This window comes from Artemia franciscana, chromosome 6, assembly GCF_032884065.1.
Source record: "Artemia franciscana chromosome 6, ASM3288406v1, whole genome shotgun sequence".
Lineage (NCBI taxonomy): Eukaryota > Metazoa > Arthropoda > Branchiopoda > Anostraca > Artemiidae > Artemia > Artemia franciscana.
The window spans coordinates 11,208,360-11,231,738 of NC_088868.1; the positions used below are offsets into that span (position 1 = coordinate 11,208,360).

Genomic DNA, 23,379 nt, shown 5'->3' on the forward strand with positions numbered 1-23,379 from the left:
ACCAGAACACCAGATAACCAAAACACAATAACACCAGAAATTTTTCAGTTAGCCACGGATTTTTACGGATTGGTACCTCAGTTTCTTCAGTTAGCCTTTCAATTTTGAAAAATTGAGTGAAGTTCTATTTATTCATCCTCGTTTCAGAGGCTTATAACACGAAATCACAATTAACAGAAGTACTGTGCGAGAGGAACTACTTGTAACACCAGAAATTCATAACACCAGAACACCATATAACACCAGATAACCAAAACACAATAACACCAGAAATTTTTCAGTTAGCCACGGATTTTTACGGATTGGTACCTCAGTTTCTTCAGTTAGCCTTTCAATTTTGAAAAATTGAGTGAAGTTCTATTTATTCATCCTCGTTTCAGAGGCTTATAACACGAAATCACAATTAACAGAAGTACTGTGCGAGAGGAACTACTTGTAACACCAGAAATTCATAACACCAGAACACCATATAACACCAGATAACCAAAACACAATAACACCAGAAATTTTTCAGTTAGCCACGGATTTTTACGGATTGGTACCTCAGTTTCTTCAGTTAGCCTTTCAATTTTGAAAAATTGAGTGAAGTTCTATTTATTCATCCTCGTTTCAGAGGCTTATAACAGGAAATCACAATTAACAGAAGTACTGTGCGAGAGGAACTACTTGTAACACCAGAAATTCATAACACCAGAACACCATATAACACCAGATAACCAAAACACAATAACACCAGAAATTTTTCAGTTAGCCACGGATTTTTACGGATTGGTACCTCAGTTTCTTCAGTTAGCCTTTCAATTTTGAAAAATTGAGTGAAGTTCTATTTATTCATCCTCGTTTCAGAGGCTTATAACACGAAATCACAATTAACAGAAGTACTGTGCGAGAGGAACTACTTGTAACACCAGAAATTCATAACACCAGAACACCATATAACACCAGAACACCAGATAACCAAAACACAATAACACCAGAAATTTTTCAGTTAGCCACGGATTTTTACGGATTGGTACCTCAGTTTCTTCAGTTAGCCTTTCAATTTTGAAAAATTGAGTGAAGTTCTATTTATTCATCCTCGTTTCAGAGGCTTATAACAGGAAATCACAATTAACAGAAGTACTGTGCGAGAGGAACTACTTGTAACACCAGAAATTCGTATATAAAGACGATTTCCAAAGTTCTAAGAAAGATGTTCTACTATATGAAAATTTTCAACTTTCTGGTTTTATATTTTTATAATATAAAATTAAAATATTTTTATTTTAAATTAATTAAATTAAAATAATAAATAAATAAATAATTTTAAATAAATTAAATTTAATTAATAAATTAAATAAATTATTTTTAAAATATTTATATTTTCTCATTTTTCTCATTCACATTTCCACAAGACAAAGTATCATAAATTCTATAAACCCGGGTTCCACATAGCATTTCTTGAATCCAATGTAAATTTCAAAGATAAAGTTGACCCACATTGCATTAAAATTAGGTTCCATGTTTCCTCTTCCTAGACTTACTTTCAAAAGTTTACAGTGATTGGAGGGTGGATAGCCCCCTCCCCCCACAACTCGTGTTTTCCTGAGATGCATCAGATAGAAATTTTGAGATGACCATTTGTTGTCGTAGAAACTTCTGAAAAGGCTCATTTGATTGGAAATTGAAGGGGCTAGCACCTCTTTTAATAGTCAAAAGTGATCAGAACCCCCCTCCCACGCCCACCATTTCTCCAAACACATCCAATCAAAATTTTGAGATAGCCATTTTATTCAACGTAGTTAAAATGTCCAAAAATTATATCTTTGAGGATGACAACCACCTCCCTCCCCGCAGCCCCCAGGGCAAGGGTTGTAAGTTATGCCCAGGGCCATATAAAGTTTTTATAGAAAGAATGGTCGTATCAGTTTCGGAGGGGGTTCATTGGATGGTAACCAGAAGTTCTAGTCTAATTCCCTTTTGAAGATTCAATGTGATCGGAGGGCAGATAACCACCCCACCCCTCCCTACACAACTCGCATTTTCCTAAAATGTATCTGATAGAAATTTTCAGACTGTCATTTGTTGTCGTAAAAACTTCAGAAAAGGCTCATTCGATTGGAAACTGTAAGGCCCTTTTTATTAGTCAAAAGTAATTGGAGGGCAACAACAACCCCCCCAAGCCCATCAATTCCCAAACACATCTAATTACAATTTTGAGATAGCCATTTTGTTCAGCGTAGTTGAAAGTTCTAGAAATTATGCCTTTGAGGATGACAACCCCCCACAGCCTTCAGGGTAAGGGTTGTAAGTTATGTCCAAAGGTAATATAAGGTTTTTATGGAAAGGGAGGTCGTATAAACTACAGAGGGTGGATCGGAAACCACATTTTCTAGTTCTCTTCTTAAGAGTGAAAGTGATTGGGGGCACCCACTCCACCCCCCCCCCCCGTGTTGTATTTTCCACAAATGCATCTGATAAAGGTCTTGAGACAGCCATTTGTTCGAAAATAGTCCAAAGATCATACAATAATGGAAGGGGTAGTCGTGTGAACTTTAGAAGCGGCTCATTTGATTTGAAATGTACAGTTCTAGTTCGTTTTTAAGAATCAAACATGATAGAAACAAAACAGTCCCCCTCCCTGACATGCTCCTTTCCCAAAACGCATTCAATTAAAATTTTGAGATAGCCACTTTGTTACCAATAGTCCAAAAATAATATATAACAACGTCTTGTGGACACGATCCCCCCGAGCCCATTGACAGTTGTAAGTTATGTCCAGGGTGTATAAGGTTTTTATGAAACGGGTAGTCATATAAAGTTTGGATAAGATGGGGTTCCTTTTATAAGAAGTTGGAAGTTTTAGAGGCCTTTATAAGAATCACAAGTGAAAAGAGGGCAATCAGCCCCCTCCCCCCAAGTTTATCATACCCCAAATCATATCCGATCAAAATTTTTATAGAGCTATTTTGTTACGCCTTGTTGAAAGGCCCAGTTATGTCTTTGTGGATGTCAACCTCCCCACAGTCCTCAAGACAAGGGCTGTAAGTTAGGTAATTCGTGCATTGTTTACACCTTGTACATGTTATTGAGAAAGGTATGCATGTTTGAACTTTACTTTCCAAGAGGAGGAAGGGTATTCAGGTGAGACTTTCAGAAAATTTTGAGGGGAGTGTATATGTGTATGTGTCGAAAGCGCGCAACACAGGAATGACTTTGTATATTAATTAGGAAAATGCAGAAAATAATAAGAGAGATGATCAAAAAGGTAATATTTGCATGCTACTATAACTACCGCCAGTACTACTACCACGCTACTCCATTTACAGTATTAATGGGAAACTTGAACTAAATCAAAAGAGGCTATGTGCATGCACATTGTCAAAATAGCGCATCTCAAGAATTGATTTGGGTATTAAGTTGGAACTTTCCTAGAATACTTAAAGGGGAGGATCATCTCACCAAAAGACAATATTTGCACTCTACTGCTAATATTACTGTTACTACTACATTACTACTACTACTACTACTACTACTACTTCTATTGCAACTACTAGGGCTAAGAGCATTGAGATGAAAATTTCAAGATTTATATGAATATAGGTTATCAAAAGAACATATCAGCATAGCGATGGCTAATTGTATTAAGTTGAAACTTCCAGGACTTGATGAGAGGGATCTTCTACTGATCAAAAGGCAATATGTTAATACCGCTGCTGATAGTAGTAGGCCTACTACTGCAATTCAATACTACTACTAGTAATACTTGAACACAATTTACTGAAAACAAAACACATTTTAAATGTTTACAGTTTTATTACTTTCATAAATAAAAAAATATCATAACTTTAATGAATAAGTATCAGTATATCTCAATGAAACTTTTTTTTCAGTAAAGCCTAAATTATGCTCTGGTCCTGAGAAGGAATGGGGGCTATAAGCTCTACTCATATTAATTTTTGCTCGCTTTGAGCTTGACTCGACTATTTATTGCAATTACTGTTCGTTTTGAGTTTCATTTATTCATTGATAATGGTTTATGGTAGTTTTACGCTTGGAGGATTATTTGACTTTATTTCTGCTCATTATTGGCTTAATGCAGCTCTTTAATTTTCTTTGAAAAACTTGTTTCATGGAAAACGTTTTTTTAATTAATACCATACAAGGATAAGACCATTGTTAAGGCTCTTTCATCTTGAACCAAGATCCCAAATAGGAAATAAGCAGTTTCGTAACTAGCTTTATTTGATTCCTAATTCAGAATTGTTTCGAAACATAATTTTCACTTCCCTGGAAATCCATTAAAAAGGCCAGATAATGCCTAAGATTATATATCTATATTTAATTTCTTTCTGAATTGGCACTATTTGCAGTAAGAACCTATGGTATTAGCCAAGAACCGGGGCTGTTGAGAAGGAAACATGTTCAGCAAATAATTCTTACTTTACAGTATCTAAAAAAAATTGTTTGTAACATACTTTGAAGGCATTTCTGTTATACTTCAACCCCTTCCCCTCCTTTGCATGAAAACATATAGCAAATTTGTGCATTTTTCTGCCTCTTTATTTTTGCATCATTGAACACTTTATCAGTGCACAGTGAAAACAAGAGTGACACATGGCAAAATGCATGGGACATTAGGAGGCTAGGGAGGGGGAATTATAGAGGAAATTAAAGCTTTTTCAAACACAAATTATTTAGTTAGTATTATTTCTTAATCTTTTTCCCAAAAATTGATTTAGTTGGTCAAACCTTGACCAATTTTCAAAATGTGTTATGATGCCAGCATAAAAAAATTAACTAAGTCATGTTTGAATATTTTAAACGCAGCTTATGTAACCAAATAATCAGCATATAATAAAAAATGTACCCTAAAATAGATAATTCTTTAACTACAAAAAAAAAGAAAATAACCAGTGCCACATCGGAAACCACGAAAATCAAGAGCAAAATGTTAGTTTTCATTATCAACATATCGAAAAATGATTATTATTTATAACTTTTTGATGAAATAGTTTTGCGACACGGACTTAAAAAAAATGTGTACACCATCTTGTGTCTTATGGATTTCCCGGCATTATTTAAAAAAATATTAAGAAATCAAATAAAAAAACATGTTTGTTTCAACTGAAAGTAAGGAGCGACATTAAAACTTGAAATGAACAGAAATTATTCTGCATATGAAAGGGGCTGCCCCCTCCTCAGTACCTCATTCTTTACGCTATTTATTACTTTAAAAAGTAGAGTTGTGACAAAAAGTCAAACTTTTGCGTAAAGAGTGAGGTGTTGAGAAGGGGGCGGCCACTTCCATATTTTCTGTTCGTTTTAATTTTACTCCTTATTTTCAGTTGAAACAATTGGACTTTTTTAATTAATGAATTTGAAATTATATTTAATATCAAGAGAAAAACTGTAATAACTGACTGACTATCTAATAGATAAATTGTCTAATAAACTAATAAATAACTCACTGATTATCCAATTATTTATTTTAGATTTATCCAATAAAATTACAACTGAAGACTTCTTGTCAAGGCTTGATTGTAAAACCATAAGGCTAAGCAGGCTATCTTTTCTACAGGGCATTCTAATATCAAGACGATTTCATGTAATATTATGACTCAGAATATAATATATGAATTAGGGGTAGGGAAAGAAAAAAGCCAAATTATCGGAAAGGGAGGAGGAATCAGACTACATTTTCGAAGCAACCGTGTTCTTTCTTCTGCCAAAAAATACAAAATTCCATATTTTGCGGTTAAATGGTGTGATTTTCATCAGGATTCCTTGGTGTGTCTTGGATGTTTGAATCTTGGGGTGTTTCTCGTCGTTTTCGAAAATCGCACACATTTTCTCAGGCTCGTATTTTGGGAAAGTTTTCGGAGCAAAATGTTATCTATATACTACCGCCAATTTCAGGTTAGTCGATCTTCGAGATATTAAATTAATATTAATACCATACAACGATAAGACCATCGTTATGGCTCTTGATCTTGAACCAAGATTCCAAATATGAAATAAAGAGCGTCGTAACAAAAGAGTATTTTTATTTGATTCCTGCTTACGAATTATTTCGAAATATAATTCTCACTTCCCAATACCTAAGGTTATATATCTATATTCTCTCTTTTCCAAATTTGCATTATTTTGCAGAAAGGATCTATGGTATTAGCCAAGAATCGGGGCAGTTGAGAAGGAGACATGTTAAGAAAATAATTGTTACTTATCCATGTTCTTGCTTCTGGCAACAAATACAAAATTGCACATTTTGCGGTTTTAATGGTATGATTTTCATTAAGATTCCTTGAATTTCTGCGGGTGTTTCTCGCCTTTTTCGAACATCATACAAATTTTCTCAGGCTCGTATTTTCGGAAAGTTTTCGGAGGAAAATGTTATCTACATACTACACGCCAATTTCAGGTTAGTCAATTTTCGAGATAACTTTCTCTTCCTAATTAAAACAGCTTCATTTCACTCTTTATGTTATATAGTTAGTCAAATCTTAGAACCAGTGACAAGCCTGCCATTGAATCAATACTTTTTATTTTATCGCAAGTTTAGCCTTGGCTAAAGACAGGGTACAACCAGTGCAGTCACAGTGTTTTGCTAGGGAGGGGGGATGCTTAAAAATAAAAGTGCGTAGTACCTTTAAAACAGAGGAAAATAATATGACAGTATCAGTACCAACTGTACACTGTAAACAATGATCCAAGATCCATTCTTGAGTTCATACAAAATTTCAACTTCGATTTTCGATCAGAAGTTTAAATAATTTGAAAGTAAAATATAATTTTCCCCTATATGCCGCGGCTCTCACGCCGAAAGTTGTATCGGATTTTGTCAGACTTATGAGATAATTGCAAAAAAATGTCCTTTTCAAAAAGTCGAATCATCGGGGTAAAGTAAAACAGGAGGACCAAAGCGGGATTCAAAACGCAATATCCTTCTGATCAGGCAGGTATGGAGGAATTTCTTAGGGGGGGGGGAATAGTATGAAACAAATTTCATTTGATTCTTTGAATAAGAAATACCCATTAATTCAAGAAAATTTTAGATATATGGAGAAGGATCTGAGGCCCCCGTGGGTAGGTCCCTCATGCCGATCCCTCTTTGACGACAACTTCAAGTTCAAATTGGTTTGTTTTTCAAATAAATAAGGACATGGAAAAAAAATTAGAAGTACTAGTTGCAGCCAACACCTACTTCAAATAATATTATCGTGAAAGCGAGAGCTCCACGTAAAAATAAAAATAATGAAAACTTCAACACAGACGTTAAATTTCTGGCCAAGGCAGAAACTGATGGTGAGAAGCCTAGTAAATAAAGAAAAACCTATATAAAATTAAAAAAAAAAGCAAATCTAGCAAAGCTTTTAAAGAAAATAAGATAGCTTAGTAAACTTTTTCGGCAATTCTCCCAGAAGTCAGATACTACCCCTAAGCGTGACTGCTACAGGGGCGTAATTTGCTATGGGGCAGGGGTAACCTGTCCACCCAGATTCCAGTTTCCCCCCACTTAAAATTTAGCGTCTTCAAAAATCTTATCAAAACTAGGTTAGATCAGCGTAATTCAAGGATTGACAGAAACAGGTCAGTTTGTTTAGTATTTCTTATCCTTTGTGGTACTATAAAGCTCATTTTTCATTTGACTTGGGGAAATCGGCCCCAAATTTACCCTCCCCCCTCCCAGGATTTTGACGATATTACACTACTGCTTGTATCCCTCTAATATATGCAAATCTGTGTGCAATTATGGATGTCAACTTCTTGAAATCGTAGCATTTGTTATGACAACGAAAAAACAGGAGAAACTGACTGGGTTTGCTAATATTATTTGCTATACAAAAATACGAAAATAGAATTCAGTAATTGTCGGTTAATGAAAACATTCAAGAATTGCACTTAGGTTACATCTCAGAACAAGAGCTAAGAGCTCATATGGCACTTGTGACGTGGCAAGAAGAGCTAAGAGCCAAGAGATCATATGGTATGAGCTCTAGCAAAATTCTATAAATCAATAGATTGATTTAAAAAGGAAAATAAGAGGCTTAATGCCGGTCAAGATTAAAATAAGAGCTCTGAGTCACAAAGTCCTTCTAAATATCAAAATTCATTAAGATCCGATCACCCACTCGTAAGTTATAAATGCCTAATTTTTTCTAATTTTCCCTCTCCCTTTTGCCCCCAAGATGGTCGAATCTGGGAAAACGACTTTATCAAGTCAAATTGTGAAGCTCCCTCACACACCCACCAATTTTCGTCGTTTTAGCACGTCCAGAAGAACCAAACTCGCCAAATCACTGAACCCCTCCCCTCAACTCCCCCAAAGAGAGTGAATCCAGCATGGTTCAGTCAATCACGTATCAAGGACATTTGTTTATTCTATCCACCAAGCTTCATCCCGATTCCTACACTCCAAGTGTTTTTCCAAAATTTCCCCCTCCAACTCCCCCCAATGTCAAAAGATCTGGTCGGGATTTGAAATAAGAGCTCTGAGACAGGAATTCCTTCTAAATATCAAATTTCATTACGATCCGATCACCTGTTCGTAAAATAAAAATATCCCAATTTTCACGTTTTCCAAGAATTCCGGTTTCCCCCTCCAACTTCCCCGAATGTCACAGGATCTGATCAGTATTTAAAATTAGAGCTTTAAAGCGCAAGATCCTTCTAAATATCAAATTTGATTAAGATCTGGTCACCCTTTCGTAAGTTAAAAATGCCTCAGTTTTCAAAATTACCCCGCCCCCCATCTCCACCAAAGAGAGCAGATCCGGTCCAGTTATGTCAGTCGCGTATCTTAGACAGGTTTTGATTCTTCCCATCCAGTTTCATCCTGATCTCACCTCTTAAGTATTTTCTAAGATTTCTGGTTCCCCTCAAATGCCCCCCCTCCAATTACGCTGGATCCGGTTGAGATTTAAAATAAGAGATCTGAGTTACGAGGTCCTTCTAAATATGAAGTTTCATGAAGATCCGATCACTCCTTCGTAAGTTAAAAATACGTCATTTTTTCTTATTTTTCAGAATCACCCCCCCCCCCCCCGCGATTGAGCGGATCCGTTCCAATTGTGTAAATCACGTATGCAAGACTTCTGCTTATTTTTCCAACCAAGTTTCATCCCAATCCCTCCAATCTAAGCGTTTTCCATCATTTTAGGTTTCCCCATCCCAAACTTCCCCCAATATCACCAGATCCGGTCAGGATTTAAAATAAGAGCTTTGAGACACGATATCCTTCTAATATAAAATTTCATGGAGATCCAATCACCCGTTCGTAACTTGAAAATACCTCCTTTTTTCTAATTTTTCAGAATTAACCCCCCCTCCCCAACTACCCCAAAGAGAGTGGATCTGTTCTGGTTATGTCAATCAAGTATCTAGGACTCGTGCTTTTTTCGCCACCAAGTTTCATCCCGATCCCTCCACTCTAAGTGTTTTCCAAATTTTAGGTTTCCCCCTCCCAACTCCCCCCCAATGTCACCAGATCCGGTCGGGCTTATAATAAGAGCTCTGAGCCACGATATCCTTCTAAATATCGAATTTAATTGAGATCCGATCACCCGTTCGTTAGTTAAAAATACCTCATTTTTTTTTAATTTTTCAGAAATACCCCCCCCCCAACTACCCCAAAGAGAGCGGATCAGTTCCGTTTATGTCAATCATCTATCTAGGACTTGTGTTTATTTTTCCCACCATGTTTCATCCCGATCCCTCCACTCTAAGTGTTTTCCAAGTTTTAGGTTTCCCCCTCCCCGCCCTTATCGCCCAAATCCGGTCGGGATTTAAAATAAGAGCTTTAAGACACGATATCCTTCTAAGTATCAAATTTCATTGAGTTCTGATCACCCGTTCGTAAGTTGAAAATACCTCATTTTTCTAATTTTTAAGAATTACTCCCCCCCCCAACTACCCCAAAGAGAACGAATCAGTTCCGATTATGTCAATCATGTATCTGGGACTTGCGCTTATTTTTCCCATCAAGTTTCATCCCGATCCCTCCACCCTAAGTGTTTTCCAAGATTTTAGGTGTCCCCTCTCGAACTCCCCCCAATGTCATCAGACCCGGTCGGGATTTAAAATAAGAGCTCTGAGACACAATATCATTCCAAACATCAAATTTCATTAAGATCCAATCACCCGCTCATAAGTTAAAAATACTTCATTTTTTCTATTTTTTCCGAATTAACCGGCCCCCCTCCAGATGGTCAAATCGGAAAAACGACTATTTCTAATTTAATCTGGTCCGGTCCCTGATACGCTTGCCAAATTTCATCGTCCTAGCTTACCTGGAAGTGCCTAAAGTAGCAAAACTGGGACTTTAGGTATTCCCCCTCCAACTCCCCCCAATGTCATCAGATCGTGTCGGAATTTAAAATAGTAGCTCTGAAACACAATATCATTCCAAACATCAACTTTCATTAAGATCCAATCATCCACTCATAAGTTAAAAATACTTCATTTTTCCTATTTTTTGCAAATTAACCGGGCCCCCACTCCCCCCCCCTAGATGGTCAAATCGGGAAAACGACTATTTCTGGTCGGTCGCTGATACGCTTGCCAAATTTCATCGTCCTAGCTTACCTGGAAGTGCCTAAAGTAGCAAAATTGGGACCGACAGACAGACAGACCGACAGAATTGGCGATTGCTATATGTCACTTGGTTAATACCAAGTGCCATAAAAACCAGTTTCTTAGCTACGAAAACAAGGGATGGACGATATAATGCATTGGACTTAAACAGAAAGCATTGGACTTGTATATGGGCTGCATATTTGCAAATTAGGGATGGGGGTTAGGTTGCGTTGGGATAGGTAAGATTGGGTTAGGTTTCCATAATTTTGTTTTTAAAGTATTATTTTATCATCATATTTTACTATTTTTCATTAGGATTAACCAAACTTCACTTCTTGTGTGTGTTTCCAATAACCGACAGTAAATAGAATTCAGTAATTGTCGGTTATTGAAAACATTCAAGAATTGCACTTAGGTTACATCTCAGAAAAACCAGTTTCGTAGCTACGAAAACAAGTGATGGGCGATATAATGCATTGGACTTAAACAGAAAGCATTGGACTTGTATATGGGCTGCATATTTGCAAATTAGGGATGGGGGTTAGGTTGCGTTGGGATAGGTAAGATTGGGTTAGGTTTCCATAATTTAGTTTTTAAAGTATTATTTTATCATCATACTTTACTATTTTTCATTAGGATTAACCAAACTTCACTTCTTGTGTGTGTTTCCAATAACCGACAAGTAAATAGAATTCTCATAGTCGCTAGTCAAATGTGAGCTTTGTGTATTTTTTAGATTCATTCCTGCATTCGAGGACACGACACTTTGTCATTTTTAATTGTTTACATCTTTTGTCAAACTGATTACCTACCTTAAATATTGTTTCCAGTGACCTGACTAGTCGACAAAGATATTATGATCTTTGTGTTCAAGATGACCTAACCTAACCACATCTATTTGATTTTAATTCAAAATAGTCGACTAAGATATTATGATCATTCGATCACTAATCTGATAACATTGATCTTAAATCAACTGGTGACCAATGGCTAAAATGCAATTTAAGGCTTAGCTTTAGATTACCACTCTTTCATAATTCTCTAGTGTCAAAACCCGTCATAATTTTGTACATCCTTCCCATATTTTACGAGAAATTCACAAATAAACAGGGTAGCTGTGGTCACGGCAGAGGCAATTTTGAGTCTGTAGGAACTTTAGTAGACAAAGCCCAGTCAAAATATAAACATGGTCACGTTATTGCTTTGGCAAACAGGATGTATCAAAATTAACCCACTAGCGAGAATTTACGTTATGATTCTTTTGAGATTGAAAAATCGTAGACTGAATTACACAACTATGTATATAACCCTCAGAAAAGACATATCTTATGTTCACCAATAATCCCATCTATAATATTTTGCATGTCATTTGGTCATATTAACAAAGTTTAACAGGTTTAGCTCAATAACCCAAACCTGTTATATTGAGCCATAATTAAGCTATGTTAAATGACGTTCTGGCCAAGTTTGCTTTTTATTTTTGACGATTTTCTGTCAAAAATATTGATTCTTAACTTGGAACACTCATAAGAACATTCCCTTAAATAAACATTTATACCAAAACTAGTAGAAAAATGAATAGAGCACGCAATATTTTTTGATGCACTTAAAAACATCTTTAACATCCCTTTACGCCGTATCCTTAAGAGCGTCAGTTAGAGGAGGGATTACTCGCTCCCTTTTGATTTCTCCCCTCCCCCTAGATTGGAAAAAATGTTTTTTATTATCTTCATTAACAAAATCGAAAAAATGAAATCCCTCCTCTACATTTTTCTGAAGTGACACCAAGTATTATGCTCTGCATTTAGAATTATTCACAAACCACCGCTTACAGAAAACACAACAAACTGTTGGTTACTGTATCAATTAGATCACTAGTCCTCAGGTTTTCAGCGTCAGGTACAAACTGCAGCCCATAGTAACCGAAAACTAAAACACACCTTCTGCAAAACGGTCAAGTAAAGATAAAAAAAGGTAAAGAATACGGCATTAGACTTTACAGTCCCTACCGGCGGTGCTGATCTCCGTTTCTTGGCCCTTCAGCCAGGAAGTGCAATGGGGGGCTGGGGGCCAACCATCCTGTGCTTTCGCACACCCTTCCTGTGTACCTTCCCCAGATTTCTCCAGGTACCCATTTAGAGCTGGGTCGACTCTGGCTGAGCTTACAGAGTCACACCACTGACCCCCGTCCCAAACTAAATAATTGGGTACGCTAGGATTCGAACCCTCGCCCTCAGACAAAGGGTGAATCCAGCGCATCAGTCTAAGACCAAAGACCTTTTCCACCAAAAGTGTTGTTTTCAGTGCTATATCGCACTTACGAATGATAGAATTGACAAAAAAGCACGTAGGTATGAGCAATAGCTTTCAAATAAATTATTAAACGTAACTCTTATAAGTTCTGCTTGCCCAATAGCCCCAGCTTTTCCACTTGAGACATGGCACCAAATATGCCGTTTTTAGTGCCATTTGGAACTTGCAGATGGTGGAATTTATAGGAGGAATGTAGATATGAGCAATATATTTCATATGAGCAATAAAAAATCTGTCTATGGTGTTCTGGTAGCCTGCTAGTTCCACCCCTTGAGAAATGGCACAAAAAGTGCAATTTTAGTGCCATATGGCACTTGCAGATGGGGGAATTAATAAGAAACACGTAGATTATGAGAAATAGCTTTTGAATGAGTCATTAAGCATCTCTCTATGAAGTTCTGGTAACCCGCTAGGCCTTAAAAAAAAAAAAAAAACGGGAGACACATCAGTGCTACCGATGCAAAAAAGTGATTTTCCTTGTTGTTAAGGGAGGGGGACTGTAATTTCCCTCTACTCTACTTTTTGATCACGCTGATTCCAATGGTATACTTTTCATGTTGATCTGTTGCCATTTTCGAGAGGTTTCAGACTTTTTTTTCGAAATCACCATAAATTTCTTTTCGCAATAAACTTTTACGTTTAGGACGAACCGAAATAATAGTCACCATTCCTAAATCAGTGTCAGATGACAATTTTTTTTCAGTAGTTAGTTTTTTTCAACACGCGTTTTTTACTTTTGGTTACTATGGGCTGTTGTTTGCTCTTGACTAGGTTGCAGCTTGCGCTGCAACCATGATGTATCTGTTTTTGGAATATAAATATGAAATATGTAACGTTTCTCCTGTTGCTATCGCCCTAGCGTTTATCTTATCATTTAATCACCTGAGACTGGTCATCTTTTGCTATTTTAAAACCATTGTCTGGTTGTGAAAATTTATGCAGAAGCTGTTAAGGCGTGCGGAAGTCGTTAAGACGTTCAATTAAGAACGCTTAAAAAAAAAGGAGGAAGAATTCAGGTCTATACAACACTTGTCACCAATGCCTAGCTACGAACAACGAATAGGTTTGGACTAAACAGATGTTCGTTAGTGTCTGATTTAAAAATATTCAGTTTTATTTTGAACATCTATCTATGTCCAATAATAACTCTAAAGGTCAAAAATTATGATATGTTGAAAGTGTCTGTTTGATCTGGCTTTAATTTGAATTGATTTGTTAATTTTTTGGTTTCAGGCAAAATAATTACAAGTCGTGGACCTGGAACTGCGATAAACTTCGCTTTGCTGATAATTCACGAGTTACTGTCACCTGAAGTTTGTGAAAAAATTGCGAAGTTTATGGTTATGCAGCCTGTCGACTATAGTGCTTTCTGATTTTTAAAAGGTATTTTTTTCTTTTGCATGTTTGGGGGGAACAGCTGAATTTCTTGCTTATTCAGGTATATTTCATAAATGAAGGCCATTTTTCTTACTGCATCATTAAAGGAGGCTCTGGGACTAATAAATTTATTATGAAGAGGGAGGGGGGCATTTTTGAGCTGGAAAGCCATCTTTATGTCAAATATTTTTAATCTTGGTTGAAATGTATCCCCCCATTTTAATTCTTTAAAAATATAACTAAAAAACAAAGGGGATATAACAGAGACTTCAATCGGGAGTTTCTTTGCCCCCCCCCCCCGCTAGATTTTTCACTCCGCTCTGGGATCTGAAAAATATATTTTTGGATGGGGGAAGGGGGTATTTATCCCCTCCCCTTCATATTAAAAAATAAATTTCGCCCCAGTCCCTAAATTTTCGTGATCTGACGGCACAGGGAGATAATCCTATCCCTAAAAAGTTTTGTAGTTTTTGTTAAATAAGTGTGATTGTTGAGAGGTTAGGCATTTTTCCTTAAAATTTAAACTTTTTCCCCAGTCCCTAAATGTTCGTGAACTCAAGGCACAGGCACAAACAGCACAGACAATCCTATCCCTAAAAAGTTTTGTAGTTTTTGTTAAATAAGTTTGATTATCGAGAGGTTAGATATCTTCCCTTAAAAAATAAACTTTTTCCCCAGTCCCTAAATTTTCGTGAACTTAGGGCACAGTGAAATCCTTTTTAGGATCCTATCTCTAAAAAGTTTTGGGTTTTTTGTTAAATAAGTGTGATTGCCGAGAGGTTAGGTATTTGGCCTTAAAAAATAAACTTTTTCTTAAGCTTTCCAGGAACTATAATTTCAGCTTGTTTGTGTGTTTACACTGTTACACCCTTTTAGTGTGTTATAGCCGCTGCTAACTGAACATCCGGTTTGCCTGAGAGGAATGGAATCTAGTGCATCAACGTTGGCACCATATCTGTACCCTCGGGAGGGGAGGGTTGTTAATCCTCTCATCCTTCTGATAAATATCTGAAGGGTCCCTACAAAACTCGATACATAAATGCCCTTTTTAAACGTAGAGACTAAACTGAAATGTTGGTTGTATGTGCCTATGATTGTAATTTTTCTTTCTTCTGTCTGGGAATAATATTTCTGTTGTCCACAGACAATTTCTAAATTTAATTTTAATTTCTACTTAGCAGCCTACTTAGTAGACTCTTGTTTCAAAATGTTTACCTCGATACAATTTTTTACAAAGTTTGATCTATCACCATGAAAGTAATAAAAGCAAATCACAAACTCATCTTCAAATCATAGAAGAATTTCATAGGCATATTTGGTAATATAATCAAATTTATATATTCACTCGGTAGCAAATTATTAATCAGACCATTTGATACTCACAAGGGCGATTTCGCCCATGTCACTTCCCTCCCTAAAGATGGGATGCCACTAGTTAAATATTTTTGTCTTCCTCGTCATGTGGTTCTCAGCGTTTTTTCTTTCACGCACACCCATTATAGGTCTTTCCACACACCTATCCTTTTGGAAGTATTTCAAGCAGGAAAAATTCACATTATTATTATTACTTCGCATTATTATTATTATTTATATTATTATTATTGTATTGTTATCATTACTTCGCATTATATTATTATTACTGCTTTTGATATTCTGACAACGACCTTTTTTACAATCATATTCGGTTGTGGTATTATATTGTTTATTAAAAACAATTGAAGAGCTTAATACGGTTGTCAGAATTCTCAAAAAGGTTTCTTTTTTCACCTACTGTACGAGTTGAAATGTTTAAGGAGACTCCTAATATACAACTCAAGTTGGTCTGTGACAACAAAAACAAATGCAAATAACCATTACAAATGGAATGCCAAAGAAGTTCACTCTTATTAACTTTAATCTGTGGTGCTATGCTGCCTTTGACGCTAATCTTATAATCATTTTTTTTTTATTCAGCTGTGTAAAGCATGCGCAGTCTATGACACTCGCCGTTTTAAATTCATGTTAGTGCCATGTTAAATCTTGCTCACTTGCTTGCAGCTGGGCCAGGCGTTTTCGCCTCAAGCGGTATCTGAACAATACCTCTGAACGATGGTCTCCCACGATTGTCAGCCTTTTGCCAATTCTTCCGTGAACTTCGGCCAATATTTGACCCATCTGTGGCTGTTAGCTAAGTTTCGCGAAGGTGACATTTTGGGTGGCTTATATCTCATCCTTATGTGTACGTGGACTGATTTTACAAATGATGCATTTTGCGTGATGAATTTTTGCATCGGGTTTTTGTTATACAATCAAGTAGATTTTTATTTAAACAAGAACTGCTTTCCAAAGCACACCAAATTATCTGATCTGCTATTTAAATTTTAAATAAACATAAAAATAGTCATTGAAGTCATAAAATAAAATAAATAGTCATAAAAATAAATATAAATAATCATAAATAAAATAGTCATAAATAATAAATAGTCATAAAATAAATATAGTCATTGAATCTCCATTCAAAGAAATCCGCCGATGTCGTTGAAGGGATAGTCTCCCTCAGGGGTGTCACTCGGGGAGAAGCTTCCTCAGGACCGAGTCTATTTCTTGAATAGTCAAACCTACGCATTTTCTTCTTAAAACATATGGATTTTAGGAAGAATATCAGGATTTTTAATCCTAAACATAATCACAAGAAGAATAAGTGGCTCAGGAAGAGGGAGATGATTTGCTTCTAGAACACTGTCACTAATGCTGTTAGGACTTGTCCTTCAAAGGGAGCCTCTGGTCTTTGGAAGTACTGTAGTTTGTCCTACTTCTACCATTTTGGATCTTTTAGAGTGGCTTCACTAAAGCTATGGAGCCTTAATGTGGGCTGCGGACAGCCAAAGTTGGCAAATTGTCCTGTTGAACGGACTTGTATGACAGACTACCTAAGAAATTAACTTTACAGACATGTGAGTGGGAAGATTGAGAAAAAATAAATGAAAAAATTAGATAATTATTTTCGAAAGTTAATTATGCAGTGCATAAGCGTTTCTCGCGTTTGCTCGAAAAAAATTTGCCGTCACGTTTATGTCAGAGACATGTGATTCCAGTTGAAAAGTGGGCTATTGTTAAAGGTATTAAGGGTTTAAAATCAAAATCTTTGGATATTGATGGGATTAGTCTTTTGAATCTTGTTCCGAATTCTTTTGAACTGGTATCTCATCTCCAACTGTTTTTTCAAATGTGTTTTAGTAGTTCGTGTGTGCCCGACTCGTTCTTATGCGGTAGCGTTTCGTCACTTCTAAAAAAAGGGAAAGATCGGGTTTCTTGTAGTTCTTATAGGCCAATAACGGTAGCTTGTACTCTTAGCAAGCTTTTTGAACACCTCATACCACCTTATATCACTAAGCTTGCTTTAAATGATGATAATCAATTTGGTTTTAGATCGGGGCTAGGCTGTCAGCATGCTCACCGTGCTTTGGCTTCTTTATTAAAAGATGCCCATCGCACTCGTCGTTTACTTCATTTCGCAACCCTAGACTTGTCTAAAGCATTTGACAGTGTTTGTCATACTCAAGCATGGACAGCATTATGCCAGAGAGGAGTAAATCCGTCGGTAATTCACGTGCTTCGTTTTTGGTACTCCCATTCTTACCTTCGCCTTAAGTCATTAGATAATTCTTATTTTGGTCATATCCCTGTTCGTTGCGGTGTAAGACAAGGGGGAGTTCTTTCTTAGTAAATTTTTAATGCTTGTATTGAAAATGTACTATCAAAAATATCGACTACGTGCCTACTAGAACCATCTGATATCTCATATCTGGCTTATGCGGATGACCTTCTTCTGATTAGTCAAACTGAGTCTGGTCTTGCCCGTTCAGTGAAGTCAGTTACTTCTGCTTTCCCCGATATCGGCCTGAACCTAAATATTGACAAGTGCGAGTTTCTTGTTTTCAGCGTTAATAATTGTTCAGATTTACTACACTGCGGTGGTTTGATAAGCTGGGGCTCGGTTACTCTAAGATTGTAGCAAATCGTGGACACTATAGGAGAAGAGCGCTAACTCGGCTTTACTCACATTTTTGCGATCATTCTGTACTCTTCTGTTCTGGTATTAGGCCACTTCTGTTGACTGGTGATCTAAAACGTATTCGTATAAATTATTACCGGTACTGCAAATTTCTTTTATATCTACCTCGTTCTTACCGGAATACAAAACTGGTTAAAAAGTATTATGCGACAGATATTACTGGTGCTTTCGAAAAATTATCTGCCAATCTAGCTATTGACGCGATTTATAGGCTAGGATGTTTTCATCGCCTTATCCGTTTTTTTTTCTGTATGTGATTAAATTTGTTTCTTGTATTACTTTTGCTGTTTTTCTTTTGTATTTTACTCCACTTAACCTCTGTTTTTGTAAACTGGGTAGTAAATAAATTATTATTATTATATGTGTCATGTTATGAATCTGGTTGTGTCGATAATGAAATAAAACATTTGAGTACCTATTTTATTGCTAATTTCTATAGGGGATGATTAAATTTTCCAATTATTCCAATTGTATTAAATATTTCAATAATTGCATTGACGTGCTTGTGCTATTTTATCGAATACATTACATTTTCTTTGTTACCCGTTAAAATTTCTTTTATTGGTTATCCTAAAGGTCGCTGATGAAATATTTCTTTTTTCAGGTCTACCTCCGATACTCCCATGGCTTAGAAACCTATATCCGATCTAATTGAAGAAATTAAGTACCTTTTTTGTAGTATCTATAGCTATTAAATTGAATTAAAATTTAACTTCTCCTGAGAAAACTGAGGCATCTGTCAGCTACTATTCATAGAATCACGTAACTGAAATCAGTAGATTCGTCAATATGATAGTGAAAGAGTAATATAAATAGCGTTGAAGAACACACTGCCTTTCCATATCAAGCAAACACAACTTAGAAACAATTGGGAAATTTTTCAAGACAGTGGAATTCAATTCAGTAAATATTTCAGCCGTATGTCCAAGGGTCGTCTTCAGTACGACACCAGAAATATATATATATATATATATATATATATATATATATATATATATATATATATATATATATATATATATATATATATATATATATGTACATATATATTTTGTGTTGGGGTGGCTCTTCGCGCCACCCCAACACCTAGCTGGTGGGGGCGCTTCGCCCCCCCCCCCGACTCTTGAACATGCAAAATATAATTGTCCATGGGAAAAACAATCCGTATTCAGATCTATGCCTCATTATTATAATGATTGCCCTTGAGCTTTGTTGATGGTGATTGCTAATCGGACATTCCCTGTGTCCCGGTCGTCATTTATATATCCCTCCTGTGCCCCTCGGCGTCCCCGTTGTAGTTGTGTCTCTGTGTCCCGGTCGTCATTTATATTCCCTGTGTCCCGTTCGTTATTTGTGTCCCGGTGTCCCAGTCTGTAATTTCTCTTTTAGTGTCTCGGTCGTCATTTGTGTCCCGGTGTCCCGGTCTGTAATTTCGTCAGTCGACAAACATGACGTCAGTCGACAAACAACTTCATGACGACATAAAGCTCAATCCTTATAATGACGTCAGTCGACAAACATGACATCAGTCGACACACAAACATGACGTCAGTCAACAGACACACACAAACAACTTATTTTTATATATATAGATATACTAGCTGTTGGGGGGGGGGGCGCTTTGCCCCCCCAAGTCCCCCCGCGCGCTTAAGTAGTTACGTGCCATATAAGTTACGCGCCATTGTAGTTGTGTCCCTGTGTCCCACCTGTGAATATAGATAGATATATATATATTTTTAACTTCGTAAAACTTGCGAATATACAACATTCTTGGCTGTCCCATTGTCTGTGTATACAAATAGATTGTCAGGTTTATCGACTCTTGAACATGCAACACATAATTGTCCATGGGAAAAACAATCTGTATTCAGATCTATACCTCATTATTCTAATGATTGCCCTTGAGCTTTGTTGATGGTGATTGCTATTCGAACATTCCCTGTGTCCCCGTCGTTATTTATATATCCCCCTGTGCCCCCGGCGTCCCCGTTGTTGTTGTTTCCCTGTGTCCCGGTCGTCATTTGTGTCCCGGTGTCCCAGTCTGTAATTCCTCTTTGAGTGTCGCGGTCGTCATTTATATTCCCTGTGTCCTGGTCGTCATTTTTGTCCCGGTCGTCATTTGTGTTCCGGTGTTCCGGTCTGTAATTTCTCTTTGAATGTCCTGGTCGTCATTTATATTCCCTGTGTCTCGCTCGTCATTTGTGTCCCGGTGCTTTGTTGATGATGATTGGTAATCGAAAATTCCTTGTGTCCCGGTCGCTTTCTCTTTGAGTGTCCCGGTCGTCATTTATGTTCCCTATGTCTCGGTGTCCCGGTCGTCATTTGTGTCCCGATGTCCCGGTCTGTAATTTCGTCAGTCGACAAATATGACGTCAGTCGACACACAAACATGATGTCACTCGACACACACACACACAGACAACTCATTTTTATATATATAGATATATTTATATATTTATATATTTATATATTTATATATTTATATATATATATATATATATATATATATATATATATATATATATATATATATATATATATATATATATATATATATATATATATATATATATATATATATATATAGTTCATATATATATATCTATATATATAAAAATAAGTTGTCTGTCTGTCTGTGGATCAGGTGACGTCATGTTTCTGTGTCGGCTGACGTCATGAAATTAGTTGTCGTCATTTTTGCTTTGACGGTGACGTCATTCAAGATATTTAAGACATATGTTCACGTAGAAATCTATTAATGTTTAAGTTTACAATGACTGATGAACTTACCATGGCAAAAGCCGATGAAGATGCTCAAAGAGTCTATGCCAAAAAACTTGCTGCTGATAGAGAAAGTCAGAAAAGAAAGCGTGGATATAACCGGGAATATAAATGACGACCGGGACACAGGGACACAACTACAACGGAAACGCCGGGGCACAGGCGGGATATATAATTGACGTCTGAGATACAGGGATTGTTTGAATTGAAATTACAGACCGGGACACCGGGACACAAATGACGACCGGGACACTGGGACACACGGAATATAAATGACGACCGGGACACTCAAAGAGAAATTACAAACTGGGACACCAGGACACAAATGACGACCGGGACACAGGGAATATAAATGCTATTTATAAGCACAGACAATGGGACAGCGAAGAATGTTGTATATTCGCATGTTTTACGTAATTAAAAATATATATTTATATCTATCTCTATTCACAGGTGGGACACAGGGACACAGCTACAATGGCGCGTAACTAATATGGCGCGTGACGACTTACGCGCGCGGGGGGGCTTGGGGTGGCGCGAAGCGCCACCCCAACAGCTAGTATATATATATATATATATATATATATATATATATATATATATATATATATATATATATATATATATATATATATATATATATATATATATGAACTTACATTAAAATGTGAAAGTTAAAACTAAAAATGTTTTTAAAAAACTTTTTAAAACAGCCCTAGCATCCTCATTTCAACGAAGTTCAACCAGGACTAATACATAAAATGACGTGAGATGATAAATTCATAAAAAAAAAGAACAAAATAATTGAATATAAGTTTTAAAAGCTAATCTTGCTTTTTTGGCAGTTTGCCTCAAAAGCCTTTTTGTAACTTGTTCAATACTATTAGAAATTGGTTTAATAAAATATTTTGTTAGATCGTTTTTAATTAAATTTGATAAACAATTCAGTGACTGCTGCCACAAAATACTTTTGAAAAATCTTCTCTCATTAGTAATGATTTAGGGATAAAACAGCTTGTTCGGGAATCAATCGAAATTAGTCTCAAAATAAATAATAATATTTCTTTAAATAGGGACTGTGTTCACTAAATTCTTTCAGATTATTTTTTTTTTGGGGGGGGGGGGGTACTAATAAACTTTAAAAGACGCACCGAAAATTTGTTCATATTTGTTTTTGTTATGTTTTTGCGAGTTAGACAAACATTTTTGGGGATGGGTGGGGGGTCCCCCTGGATAAGGCTTTGATTTTTTGAATCAGTTAAACCTTGGTAAAATTGTAGGAAACGAAATCGAAGATAATGGGAAAATATTCAATAATTTGGAAGCGAAGGATTTTTTTTTGTAAAAACGAGGTAGAGACGGTGCTAAAAGAGTTTAAAAGTAATTAGGCTTCAGATACTATTAGTATGGTAAATGTCTTTTTGAAGTGTTGTGATTACGACGCTAGAAATGAAAATACCGAAATTTATGAAAAAGATCCATGAAAAAAGGGGAAGTACCTAGCCATTTTTGGAAACTTTCAGTTATATCCCTTTGCAAGATAGGTGATGAGAGTGACTGTTGTAATTATAGAGTCTTTAACTTGATATCCATAGGAAGAAAATTACGTAGTATGATGATACTTATTAAAAATCGAGATATTAAACATTGTTGAAAAGGTTTCAGGAAAAGAACGATGAGGTTTTAAAAAAAGGAGAGGACCAAATTTTTCCAATTAGATTAATAATTGAGAAGCGCCTGAACCATCCGACCCTTTTAGTCTGAAGTTTTATAGATTATGAGCAGGCATTTGATTAAGCTCATAGAAAAGATTCAACTCATAGATTATGAGCAAGCATTTGATTCAGCTCATATATTATGAGCAGGCATTTGATTCAGCTCATAAAAAAGCTTGTGCTATTCTTGTATGGGATGCCAAAGAAGTATGTTCTAGGGATTAGATAGCTTTACTTAGCTTGTTATCATTATTGGTAAAGATGTTGGATGCAGTAATATTTTAAAGAGTAGAGTAAACAAGTTTTAAGGAGGTATTTTGCTAAGTTCGGCAGTAAAAATTTAAGTTTTCGAAGTCAGTAATTCAGATTTATAACACCTGGTTCCCTCTGCTGCGTTTTCGCGTAAAATGCCGCGACATGCGACAAATGACACATCGTGTGACAAACGAGGCAAAACCATCCGTTTTGCTGCAATGTCGGATGCGTTGAATAATTTCAACTCCTACGACAAATCGCATACGTTGTTATGATTAAAAAAAAAATCACAACCAAAGTCATAGAGCTGATTGAAGAGCTAATTTTGGC

The 23,379-nt window shown here is 36.3% G+C and overlaps 1 long non-coding RNA gene across 3 annotated transcripts in view; it reads left to right on the top strand.

Annotated features, from left to right (window-relative positions):
• Nucleotides 1–19,010, top strand: part of LOC136028043 (uncharacterized) — a 53,903-nt gene extending 34,893 nt beyond the window's left edge. For all 3 annotated transcript variants that reach the window (XR_010617720.1, XR_010617722.1, XR_010617721.1), the window contains 2 exons: nucleotides 14,101–14,250; nucleotides 18,903–19,010. This is a non-coding gene — a long non-coding RNA (uncharacterized LOC136028043). The remainder of the gene's footprint in view (nucleotides 1–14,100; nucleotides 14,251–18,902) is intronic.
• Nucleotides 19,011–23,379: the final 4,369 nt, after the last annotated feature.